General features: G+C 31.7%; 1 protein-coding gene across 1 annotated transcript in view; it reads left to right on the top strand.

Annotated features, from left to right (window-relative positions):
• The window catches only part of MARCH1 (membrane associated ring-CH-type finger 1), an 826,141-nt gene that overhangs the window by 248,751 nt on the left and 564,789 nt on the right, over positions 1-12,601 (top strand). The window lies entirely within an intron of this gene.

The raw sequence follows: 12,601 nt of genomic DNA, 5'->3' as shown, positions 1-12,601 counted from the left end.
TTCCACATACTGATTTTCTTTCTTTTGGGTATATACCGAGCAGTGGGATTTCTGGATCCTATAGCAGCTCAATTTTTAGTTTTTTGAGGAATATCCAAAGTGTTCTCCAGAGTGGTGTACTAATATACATTCCCACCAACAGTGTGCCAGGGTTCCCTTTACTCCACATCCTCACCAGCATTTGTTATTGACTGTCTTTGGATATAAGCCATTTTAAGTGGGGTGAAATTATATTTCATTGTAATTTTGATTTGCACTTCTCTTGTGATCAGTGATGTTGAGCACTTTTTCATATGCCTGTCATTTGTATGTGTTCTTTTGAGACATATCTAGTCCAATCTTTGGCCAGTTTTGATCAGATTATTACAAATGTTTTCCTATAGAGTTGATTGAGTTCCTTGTATATTCTGGTTATTAATCCTTTGTCAGATACATAGTTTGCAAATATTTCCTCCCATTCTATGGATTGTCTCTTCACTTTGTTGATTGTTTCCTTTGCAATGTGGAAGCTTTTTAACTTGATGTGAGCCCATTTGTCTATTTTTGCTTTGGTTGCCTACGCTAGTGAGGTATTGCTCAAGAAATCTTTGCCCAGATCAATGTCCTTGAGATTTTCCCCAATAGGGAAACTATGATTTGATTTTTTGTGTATGGCGAAAGCTAAGGGTCTAGTTTTGTTCTTCTGCATATGAATATCCGGTTTTTCCAGCACCGCTTATTAAAGAGATTGTCTTTTCCTCAGTGTATGTTCTTGACAACTTTGTCAAAAACAAGTTCGTGGTGGTGTGTAAATTTGTTTCTGTATGCCTTACTCTGTTCCATTGGTCTGTATGTCTGTTTTTATGCTAGCACCATGTCGTTTGGTTACTATAGCTTTGCAGTACAATTTCAAATCAGGTAATGTGATTAAACCAGTTTTGTTCTTTTTGCTTAGGATAGCTTTGGGTATTCTGGGTCTTTTGTGGTTGCATATAAATTTTAGTATTTTTAAATTTTATTTCTGTGAATAATGACAGTAGTAGAGATTGCATTGAATCTGTAGATTGCTTTGGGTAGTACGGGCATTTTAAAAATATTTATTTTTCTAATCCATACACATGGAATATTTTTCCATCTTTTGGGGTCCTCTTCAACTTCTTTCCTCAGTGTTTTACAGGTTTCATTATAGAGGTCTTCTACTTATTTGATTAATTCCTAGGTAATTAATTTTATGTGTGACTGTTGTAAATTGGATTACTTTTTAAAATTTCATTTTCACAGTATTCACTGTTGGCATTTAGAAAGGCTATTGGTTTTTCTATGTTGATTTTGTATCCTGCAACTTTACTGAATTTGCTTACGAGTTCTGATAGTTTTCTTGTGGAGTCTTTAGGTTTTCCCAAATATAAGACCATATCATCTGAAAACAGGGATAATTTGACTTCTTCCTTTCCAGTTTGGATGCCCTTTATTTCTTTCTTGAAATTCTTGAATTTCTTGAATTGCTTTCTTGTCTGATTCCTCTTGCTAGGACTTCCAGTACTATGATGAATAACAGTGGTGACAGCTGGCATCCTTGCCATGTGCCAGATGTTGGAGGAAAGGCTTTCAGCTTTTCCCTGTTCAGTACCATACTTGCTGTAGGTCTGTTGAAGAGGCTATGTTGTCTCTGGTATATGCCCTGGGGTTCATCGTCTCGCGCCAGGAAAATTTAGGACACAAACATACGCAAGAAGTTTAGGAGCAGAGATTAAATAGGCAGAAGTGAAGAGAAAGAGAAAGGGCTCTCTCTGTAGAGAAGGAGGGATCTCCGAGTAGAAAAGACTGGCGGGCGGATGCGACAGGTTTTGTAGTCAGGTTTGAGGAAGCAGTGTCTGATTTATATAGGGCTCATAGATTGGTTCTATCAGTTATGATATTTACATAGCATGCGGGAAGGCTGCCCGCCCCGCCCTAATCTTATTATGCAAATGAACTTTCCAGTTGATCGGCACTACCTTGTCTGCTCTTTACAATACATGTGGCTGACAGAAGGAAAGATGGAGAGGCCATCTTGAACATTATTGGCCCAAATGCCAGTATCTATGTCTGCAGCTTGAATTTACAGGCCACTCTTCGTTAGAAAGGAAAATAAGTTGGGCTGCTTTTCATTAAAAGGAAAATCTTACTGAGGACTTCCATATCCTCACTATATGTCTAAGTGTTTTTTTCTTAACTCTTGTATCACTGTCATAAATAACTTTTTTTATGCTGAGGCATATTCCTTTTATCCCCAGTTTTTTTAGCATTCTTATTATGAAGAGATGTTGAATTTTATTAAATGCTTTTTCAGCATCAATTGAAATAATCATATGGCTTTTGTCCTTCATTCTGTTGGCATGATATATCACATTGATTGATTTGTGTATGTTGAACCATACTTGCATCCCTGGGATAAATCCCACTTGGTCATGATGAATATCTTCCTAACGTATTGGTGATTTCAGTTTGCTAGTATTTTGTTAATGATTTTTGCATCAATATTCATCAGAGATATTGACCTGTAGTTTCTTTCTTTCTTTCTTTTTTTTTTTTAATGCGTCTTTGTCTAGTTTTGGTATCAGGATAATACTGATGTCATAGAATGAATTTGGAAGTAATCTCTCCTCTAGTTTTTGAATAGCTGTAGTGGGGATGATATTAGTTCTTTGAATTTTTGATGGAATTCAACAGTGAGAAGAACAGATCCTGCGCGTTTCTTTCTAGGAGACTTTTCACTAGAGTTTTGATCTTGTTACTTGTTACTGGCATGATATGGTTTAGCTGTGTCTCTACCTGAATCTCATCTTTAATTGTGGTTCCCCAAATCCTCACATGTCATGGGAGGGACCCATTGGGAGGTAATTGAATCATAAGGGCTGATTCCCCCACTCTTATGATAGAGAGTGAGTTCTCATGAGATCTGATGGTTTTGTAAGGGGTTTTTCCCCCTTTGCTCAGCACATCTCTCTCCTGCTGCCTTGTGAAGAAGGACGTGTTTTCTTCCCCTTCCACCATGGTTGTAAGTTTCCTGAGTCCTCTTTAGCCATGCAGAACTATTAGTCAATTAAACCTCTCTCCTTTATAAATTACCCAGTCTTGGGCAGTTCTTTAACGCAGCGTGAGAATGGAGAGTACAGGTCTGTTCAGATTTTGGATTTTTTCCTGGTTCAATCTTGGTAGGTTGTATGCATCTAGGAATTTGTCCATTTCTTCTAGAGTTTCCAATTTTTGGCAGATAACTGCTTATAGTAGACACAAATGATCCTTTGAGCTTCTGCAGTATCACTTGTAATATCTCCTTTTTTATTTCTAATTTTATTTCTATCTTGTCTCTTTTTTCTTCATCTGGCTAAACGTTTGGAAATTTTTTTTTAGCTCTTCGTAAAAACAACTTTTTGTTTCCTTGATATTTTTTATTTCTTTTATTTCAAACTTATTTATTTCTGTTCTGATCTTCATTATTTCTTTTCTTGTACTAATTTTGGGTTTGATTTGCTCTTGTTTTCTAGTTATTCAAGATGCATCATTAGATTATTTAAAGTTTTTTCTCTTTTTTGATCTAGGCACTTATAGCTATCAACTTCCCTCTTAGTACTGCTTTTGCTGTATCCTGTAGGTTTTTATATGTTGTGTTTTCATTATCGCTTGTTTTAAGAAAATTTTTTGTTTCCTTCTTAATATCTTTGCTGACCCACTGGTCATTCAGGAGCACATTGTTTACTTTCCATGTATTTGCATCGTTTTCTAAATTCTTCCTGTTATTAATTTCTAGTTTTATTTGACTGTGGTAAAAGAGGATGCTTGATATTATTTCCATTTTTTTTTTTTTTTTTTGTATGTTTTAAGACTTGTTTTGTGACTTAATGTGTAGTCAGTCCTTAAGAATGATCCACGTGCTGAGGAAAAGAATGTGTATTCTGCAGTTCTTGGATGAAATGTTCTGTAAATATCTATTAGATCCATTTAGTCTATAGTGCAGATTAAATCTGAGGTTTCTCTGTTGGTTTTCTATCTGGAAGATCTGTTCAATGCTGAAAGTGGATTGTTGAAGTTGCCAGCTATTAGTGTATTAGGCCCTATCTCTCTCTTTAGCTCTAATAATATTTCCTTTATATATCTGGGTACTCCAGTGTTGGGTGCGTATATATTGAAAATTGTTGTATTCCCTTGCTGACTTGACCACTTTGTCATTACATAGTGACCTTTTTTTGTCTCTTCTTACGGTTTTGTCATGAAATCTGTTCTGTCTAAGTGTAGCGACTCCTGCTCTCTTTTGGTTTCCATTGGCATAGAATATCTTTATCCCTTTATTTTCAGCTATGTGTGAGTTAAATTCTATTTGATAATATTTTATTTATGATTTTTCATAAATGAATACATATCAGGTTGATTTGTAGTTTTTTGATTAGTGCAGTTGAATCAAATTTAGTTATCTGTTATATATTCACTTCATAAAAATAACGTATAAGTGATCTTTTATGTGTTATCAGGGAAAATTTAAATATCATTGACATTATTAGGTCTATGAATAATTGATTGATTTCATTTGTGAAAAAATCTGAGTCTTATTCTTTTGTATGTGGTATTTATTTGATAACTTTTTATATTTTCTTTTTGAAAATTGACCCATTTTAAGTTTTTTTCTCTGCTAGGGACAGCTTTTGTAAATTGTATTTTTCTATAAAATTACCTACTTCAGCCTAAGTTTCAAATTTATTTGTATAAACTTGTTCAAAAAGTCTTAGGATTTTAAAAACATTATTAGTTTCAAAGATTCAAAGGTTATTCCACTTTCGTTAATTCTCAGTTGGTGTCATTTTGGTTTATTTTATTTATTAGTTTGGCTCATGTTTTTATTAATTGTCACTAAACATAATTATTACTTTAAAAAATTTTTAACCTCAATTTTTGTGTTATCTTTACTTTTTATTTCTTTTGCTTTATTTTGGTTTACTATATCGCCTAAATTTTGATTTAATATTTGACTCATTTATTTTGATTTTTTTCATTTATATTGATCTTTGTATTGAAATATATGTATTTCTGTTGATTATTGCTTATACTATAATCCTATAGATTCTAACAGTCTAAATTTTCATTATCATTATTTTTGAGACATTTTAATTTTGATTTTAATTATCCCTTCAAATCTAGAATTGTACAAAAGAAATTTTTAAAATTTGGGGAAGAAAGAAACTTTAAAAAGCTTTGTATTAAGTTTTAGTTTTATTGCATTGTGACTGGCGAATACTGTGTGTTATTCATACTTTAGGATATTTACTAAGGGTTTTTCAGGGTCTAATGTGTAATCAATTCTTATTTATTTGAAGAAGATGTAACTTCTATTTTTGGCATGCAAAAAACCTTAATGATGTTATTTAGGTTATCTTTATCCTTATATATTTTAATACATTTTTCCCACTTGTGTCTTGGTGGGAGAGTCCTGTATTATATTTTTTCAGTCAATTTATTCTCATATCTACTTGAGTTTGTAATTTTTATCGGTAGTTGTGGTGTTATATTATTTGGATACTTGTAACTCTTTTATCTTTATTGTGACTTTTTCTTTTAGCTTTGTAAGTGGTTGTTTGTTACCTGTTTTACTGTTTTTGGACCTGAATTTTACTTTCTTATTTCACAATTTAAAGCTACTATATTTGTTTGGCATTTAATTTGATTTGCATTTATTGTAATACCTTCATACATATTTATATTTTGCTTTTCTTAATATTGTTTAGCTATGTCTCTTGTGTTCAGAGTAGAATTGAATTTTATTTTGTGAAAAAAGATATATTAAACTCGACATTTATTTGATGGATATGATATATTTGGTCTGAGCTTTGTCTTATAAGTGCAAATGAATGTATTATATTACATATTACTGTTTTCTATATTAGATTTTCCCCTTGCTCTATTTTGTATTTCTTTTGATAAAATTTGATAAAATTTACCGAATTTTGCAGTTTATTTATATGTTTATATACATAATATCTTTATAAATATATATTTATATCTTTTCCACTTTCTTTTAACTTTGTATGTTTCTATCAGGAAATCTGTGATCAGTTTTAATTTTTTGTTAATCATTTCTTTTTGCTGTATGCCCATAAGATTTTTTGTAATCCTCAAAATCTAATGATTTTAATAGAATATTAAGTTCTGTCTTGGGGTTTACTGTTTTCCCAAGTACAAGTTGATGTTTTCCATATAAAAAGAATTTGTTTTTAGTTTCTGGAATATTTGACTGAACTATTTATTTAAAATATTATGTCTTTTCTGTTGTTTGGTTTTTTGTTAGTGACTTTTTGAGTGACTTCGATTATATTCATTTTGGGTTGTTTGTTCCTTTTTATCTTTTTGCTTAAAGTTTCTTTTTCTGTACTTACAATTATGAGCACTAGTTGATGTTATCCATTTTCTATCATTAATAAAAATCACTTCACTGATTTCACTTATATGTTTTTAAATTTACCTCTGAATAGACTTATAACTATCAATGCTGATTTTTTTATTTGTTTTTTTGACATGGAGTCTTGCTCTGTCACCCAGGCCGGAGGGCAGTGGTGGATCTCATCTCACTGCAACCTCTACCTCCCAGGTTGAAGTGATTCTCCTGCCTCAGCCTCCTGAGTAGCTGAGATTACAGGTGCCCACCACCATGTCCACCTAGTTTTTGTATTTTTAGTAGAGATGGAGTTTCTCCACATTGGCCAGGCTAGTTTTGAACTCCTGGCCTCCAGTGATCCGCCTGCCTCGGCCTCCCAAAGTGCTGGGGTTACAGATGTGAGCCACTGCGCCTGGCTTCAGTGTTGATTTTAAACGTTTATTTACATTTTCATTCACATGTTATTGAATGTTTTATAATAATTATCTCACAATTATGCTATGGAATATGGATGGTTTTATTTTATATTCTTATTGATCTTTGTTCATTGGAAAGAGATTCAGGTTTAAGTCACTGAAATTTTGTTATGGAAATCAGAAATCTGTAACTCAATTATTTATGACAGCCTCAATGCTTACATGTTCTAGATTGAATTTTCTACATTAAAGGTTGATACATTTGATAGTCTTTTTACAGACAGCTGTTTCTCGTAATTTCAGTATTGAGAATGTACATTATATTTGGCAAGTGATATTGAAGACATTTGAGTACATTCTGAGAAACACTTTTGAAGTATTTGGTAAATTACTACTGTAAATATTTTACAGAACTTCAGTAAGTGTCATGCTAGATTTTAAAAAATCACTTAATGTTTTTAGTTCCTGATTGGCTGATTTCTCATTAATACATATTTTTATAAACTTTAGTAAATATCAATTGGGTGTTTTACATAGCTTCCTTTATACTCACCAAATTGAATGCATCATCCTGAAACTTGCTATGCGTACTGTGTCTATGGACAGAAGTTTTGGCATCACCTAGAAACTTAGTAGAAATGCAGAATTTACAGCCCAATTCAGATCGAATGAAGCCAAATCCACCTTTTAAAATGTTCCTAGATAACTTGTATTTCCATTAAAAAGGGATAAGCCTTGACCTAAAATAAGAAGAAAGTTATGTTTTATTATTACAAAAATTTATATTAAAGCAGAAATTATTCTATTGTTTATTTACTTATTTATTTTATTTATTTATTTTTTTAAGATTGTGTCTCACTCTATCACCCAGGCTGGAACGCAGTGGTGCGAGCTTGGCTCACTGCAACCTCTGCCATCCAGCTTCAAGTGATTCTCCTGTCTCAGCCTCCCAAGTAGCTGGGATTACAGGCATGTGTCACCATGCCTGGCTAATTTGTGTATTTTTAGTAGAGATGAGGTTTCACCCTGTTGGCCAGGCTGTTTTTGAACCCCTGACCTCAAATGATCCACCCGCCTTGGCCTCCCAAAGTGCTGGCATTACAGGCGTGAGCCAGCATGCTCAGCCTATTCTATTATTTAAAAGAGACATTGATTTGGCATATTTATATGGATTTTAACTTTGTATAAAAGATGGTAACAACGGAATTCATAGTCAATTACGTCTTCTTAGTTTTGGCATTTTCTACTTGGAATAAGTTAGCATCAATATCAAGAGATCTAGCCCATTCTTGCTTTTATTTTTCCTAATAAATTTAAAGGGTATGCATACATACACACACTTTTGGTTCTCATGTATATTTTTCTCTACAACAGTGTTGTCTGATAGCACTTTCTGGAAATGCTTTCTATGTATGGCATTCAGGATGATAGCTACTAGCCACATGTGACTGAGTACTTGTAATTATTAAGAAGTTGAGAATTTAAACTTTGATTTAATTTTAACTACTTAAATTTAAATTTACATGTGACTAGTGGCTACTGTAATAGACAACAAAACTCTTGTAACAGAGACTAGAGACTATGGCCTGCTTTTATATGGCCCTTGAGCTAACAATGATTTTTCTGTTTTTAAAGGATTGTAAACACACACACACACAAGCACACACTTGTGCACATAAACACATGCAAATGAAAAAGAATATTGAGTGCAATGGAGTGGCCCACAAATCCTAAAATAGTTTTTTGCCCTCTATGAAAAAGTTTGCAGACTCCTGTCCTAAAATGTTAATTTTATTTAGTACAGCATGCATAGTTAGGAAATAAATTTAAAAGCAGATATTTTGGAAAGTATGCTATTTTCTAGCATTCTAGAATTTATACATTTATTATGATGATGGGTTACTATTAAGAAATTTGTAAACATTTTACATGACAGTTTTGAGATTTTGGAGATATGAAGGCCTTAATTTAACTTTCCCATTAACTATTGATAATGCTTTATTTCATGTTTATGGTTGATAAATTATCAATATCATCTAAAGTTTGATGAAGTAAAGATTCATTATTTAGATTTTAAACCTTACAAGAAAAGATCAGTGATAGCCAAAGAAAGTTTCTCTCTATTTTAAAGTATTCGTAATTAGAGATGGGAGAGCAAATTTTCCAATGTGGAATTCCTTAGAATTGTCTTTTATGTACCTTCTACTGAAATCTTTTGCTTTCTGTGTATATCTGTGGAAACTATGGCATCTTCCAAATCTTAGAATTATTTTATTCCTAGATTTTGAATTTTAAGAATCATAAAAATTGTATCTTATTGTTTCATCTCCTGGAAAATTTTCTCAGAAATATTTATTTTAAGGTATTGAAAATTTTGAGTTATCAAATTCACAATATTTATAATTTGTTATGCCAAACTTACTCCATGAACTGTATCCAAAATAATTTGAATAACATTTAGCATTTCTTTTATTGAAAATGACTTGACTCATTTCTGCAATGTCTCTTCAGTTTTGTATATAGTTTCTTAAATGATGTGTCATATTACTTGATGCCAATGTTTGTAGCCTGAATAAATATTCTTTCACAATATTATCAAGTTTTACTATGGTCTCTGCCAAATGCAGAAAATTTCCATTATCACTCTCATAAACTTTCTTGGATGATCTTCTGAACACATTTGCCTTGCCAAAATCAAAATTATGTATATTATATATTCAACAACAACATGCCATATCTTCATTTAGTCTCTATTCTTCAACAAAAGTAGTTACTGATTTTTCCAAATTAGATTTTCATTATAAATATCTAACACTGTGATTGCTGTCCCGTTTATTTTATTCACGTTTCCTCATTGCTCATGACTGATTATTGTCCATTCTTAAGTAATGGTTGATGTTTTTTATCCCTGAAGAAATTGAAAAGAAATATGAGACCCTTTGCATGTAGAAACCAGTACATATGAGTTTTTTTATCTAAAAAATATCAGAATAAAATAACTACCCTCAGACTTCCTTCTTGCTCTGTCTTTCGTAAATTTAAACTTTCTTATGTAAGTTGCAAAATTTTCAGCAAAAGTGGCTCATTGCTGAATATTTAAAAATATGTTCACCTTCTGAGATTGTAAGGGAACGCATTTCATTTGATGATTCTTCAGAATTTGTTTTTGTCTGCTAGATTTTCTTGAAGGTCAGTAGTCGTTGACATGGCAATGGGAGATAATTTCATGTGCCGTTCCATCAGTGATGATTTGTACTATATTCTGCTAAAGTTAATAGCTCTGAAGTCTTTTCCTTTTCCTTTTTTTTTTTTTTTTTTTTTTTTGGTAATTCACTCTGAATTCTCCAAAATTTTTGCAATGTTCCAAACGTTTTATTGTGTGTGTGTAGTTTACCATTTTTTTTGTCTCAATACTATTTATCATAATAAAATAAGGTGTTTCAATAATTATCTTCTGACAGTTTCATTGTAAATCTCATTGCACTTATAGTACTTAGGAAAAATAGCAAAATATAACATAATAACACATAATACTTTTATACTGGGAAAAAGCAAATTTTAGCACAGCATTTAATTTTATACTGATTAAATTTCTGCACTAAATATTAACAATTCCTGTCATTTAAAGAATGGATCATTACATAAAAATCGTTAAGCCTTCATTAATACTTAGTTTTGAATTATTAATGGGTAATTGCTAATTGCATTTATGTAATTTATATCATACTGGAAGCATCTTTTACTTAAACAGGGAACTCAGAAAAACCTTAATGTTACAATAAACAATAAGAAAATAATGTGAATTGCAATAAAAATATATTAAATATAACCAGTGCATTAAGTTCAATGAGAGATGTTTTTATTTTTATGACTATATATACATATATGTGTACATACATATAACAACAGATTGGTTGATTGGTTAATCATTTGATTTATTGATATATGGATAGATAAATTGACTGCCAGGTAGATAAACATATTTTTTGAAGCTCAGCTACTTGTTCAGAAGCCAAGGTTATCATATATGCTATTAAATCAACACTGGTTTTCGATTCACAAATATTTAGTTTACCAACTTGTCCCTCCTTTATAAGCCCCAGCGGAATAATGTATAATGACCCTATTATAATGGAATGCTTTATCCCCTCTGCTGGAAAGTTTGTTTTAATAAATATGCAAGTCTCCTACTTTGGGGTTAAACAGTTATGGTTTTTATATAAAAATTAAAATGATGTTTAAAATGAGTGGGTCACCCTGAGAAGTGTTATGCTCGATTTGAATAACCAAAGCAGTCCAGTATTTCACTTTTTACTTACAATCTTGTTCTTTCCAGAAGAATATGCAATGAGTCAAGGGAGATTGTGTTGAAAGATAAATCTCATGTCTAATGGTTATGCACCATCTGTTGCTTAAATTTTGACATCCCCCCTACCCGTCCCTGAATAATTTATTTCTGGGATAGATGTACCTATACAATTATTTATTAGATTTTTCTCATGATTCACCTAAGTCATTCATACAAAGAGGTTTGTGGCGCCTATCTCACCAAATGCCCAAATATGTAAGAATGCCAGTGCTGACCACAGTTTAGAGGTCCCTCCTTTCCCCATATACATAAGTATGCATCTTTTTTTCCTCTTTATCTCTCCTTCCCTCTCTCTTTTCCTTTCTTTCTCTCTTTCTTTATTGTCTTTCATGCCATATTACACAAAAGGACGTAAATGTTAGAAAGGTACCTATGTAGAGAGAAAGCATCAAGTTATTAAGCTTTCAAAAGGCCATGTGGGGAGCCTAAAATCATGAAGCAGTAGAATACATAATCCTAATCTCTTTCATCCAACCAATGACAACGTAATGTTTGGAGTTTGTTGTTCCTGTTTGTTTTCATTATGCTGATGCACCCAATGATATTTCATAATACTTTGTATTTGGAACTTGGATTTTAATATATAAATTTCATTAAACTATATAATATGTAAAAATAAAATCCATTGCAATAGAGAATGTTCCAAGTTATTCAGCTTAAATAAGCAAAACTGCAGGTAGCCACAGTTAAAGCTGGAAGACAGTGGCCTCTCTATCCTGAGCCAAGGAAATATATCATTCTTTAATTTGTCAAATTTATTTGCAATTGTTTAATGGGTATTTGATTGGTAATATCTTATTTTCAGAATTTGAAAATGCATAATTTGTTCAAAAATTATAATACATAATTTATTAAAAAACAGTGGAAATGGAAATAATAACAATGACCCATTTAAAAAATTGAGTTGATAATCATCTAAAAATTAATGGAAATTTTTAAGGTTCTATGCAATGTATTCTTTTCCTGTAGAAATATTTTGTTGTTTTTGTTGTTTCTCTAACTGATCTGATTTTTAATGTGTTGTATACAGTTTGAATTTAGTTTTCTTACCTTATGTGGTTACAGTGTGTTCCCAGTGTCAGCAGTTGACTTTTATATATCAACTTATTAATTCTATAAGCAAGCTCATTTTAAATAACTATTATATAATTTCTGCTTTAATGCTATGTACATTGACTTCATAAACAGATACAACTCTGATATGAAAATGTCATTTTTCTCTGCAACTACAATGCTACTATATACATTCTTTGAAAAAATGATCAATAATATCCCCTATTACTTTAGTTTGTTAAGATACCTTCTTGTGATCATCCTACATACAAAAAAAAGAATATAGAGAGATTATAAGATATAGATGCCAGCTCATTATACACACAATTGTATCCTTAGCCCTTTCAACTAAACAAAGGCAATTTAGTATTGTAGCCA

This window comes from Theropithecus gelada, chromosome 5 (genome assembly GCF_003255815.1).
Source record: "Theropithecus gelada isolate Dixy chromosome 5, Tgel_1.0, whole genome shotgun sequence".
In the NCBI taxonomy this organism is placed as follows: domain Eukaryota; kingdom Metazoa; phylum Chordata; class Mammalia; order Primates; family Cercopithecidae; genus Theropithecus; species Theropithecus gelada.
Note: the sequence above shows the minus strand (reverse complement) of the source record. Positions and strands in the feature narration are given on the sequence as shown.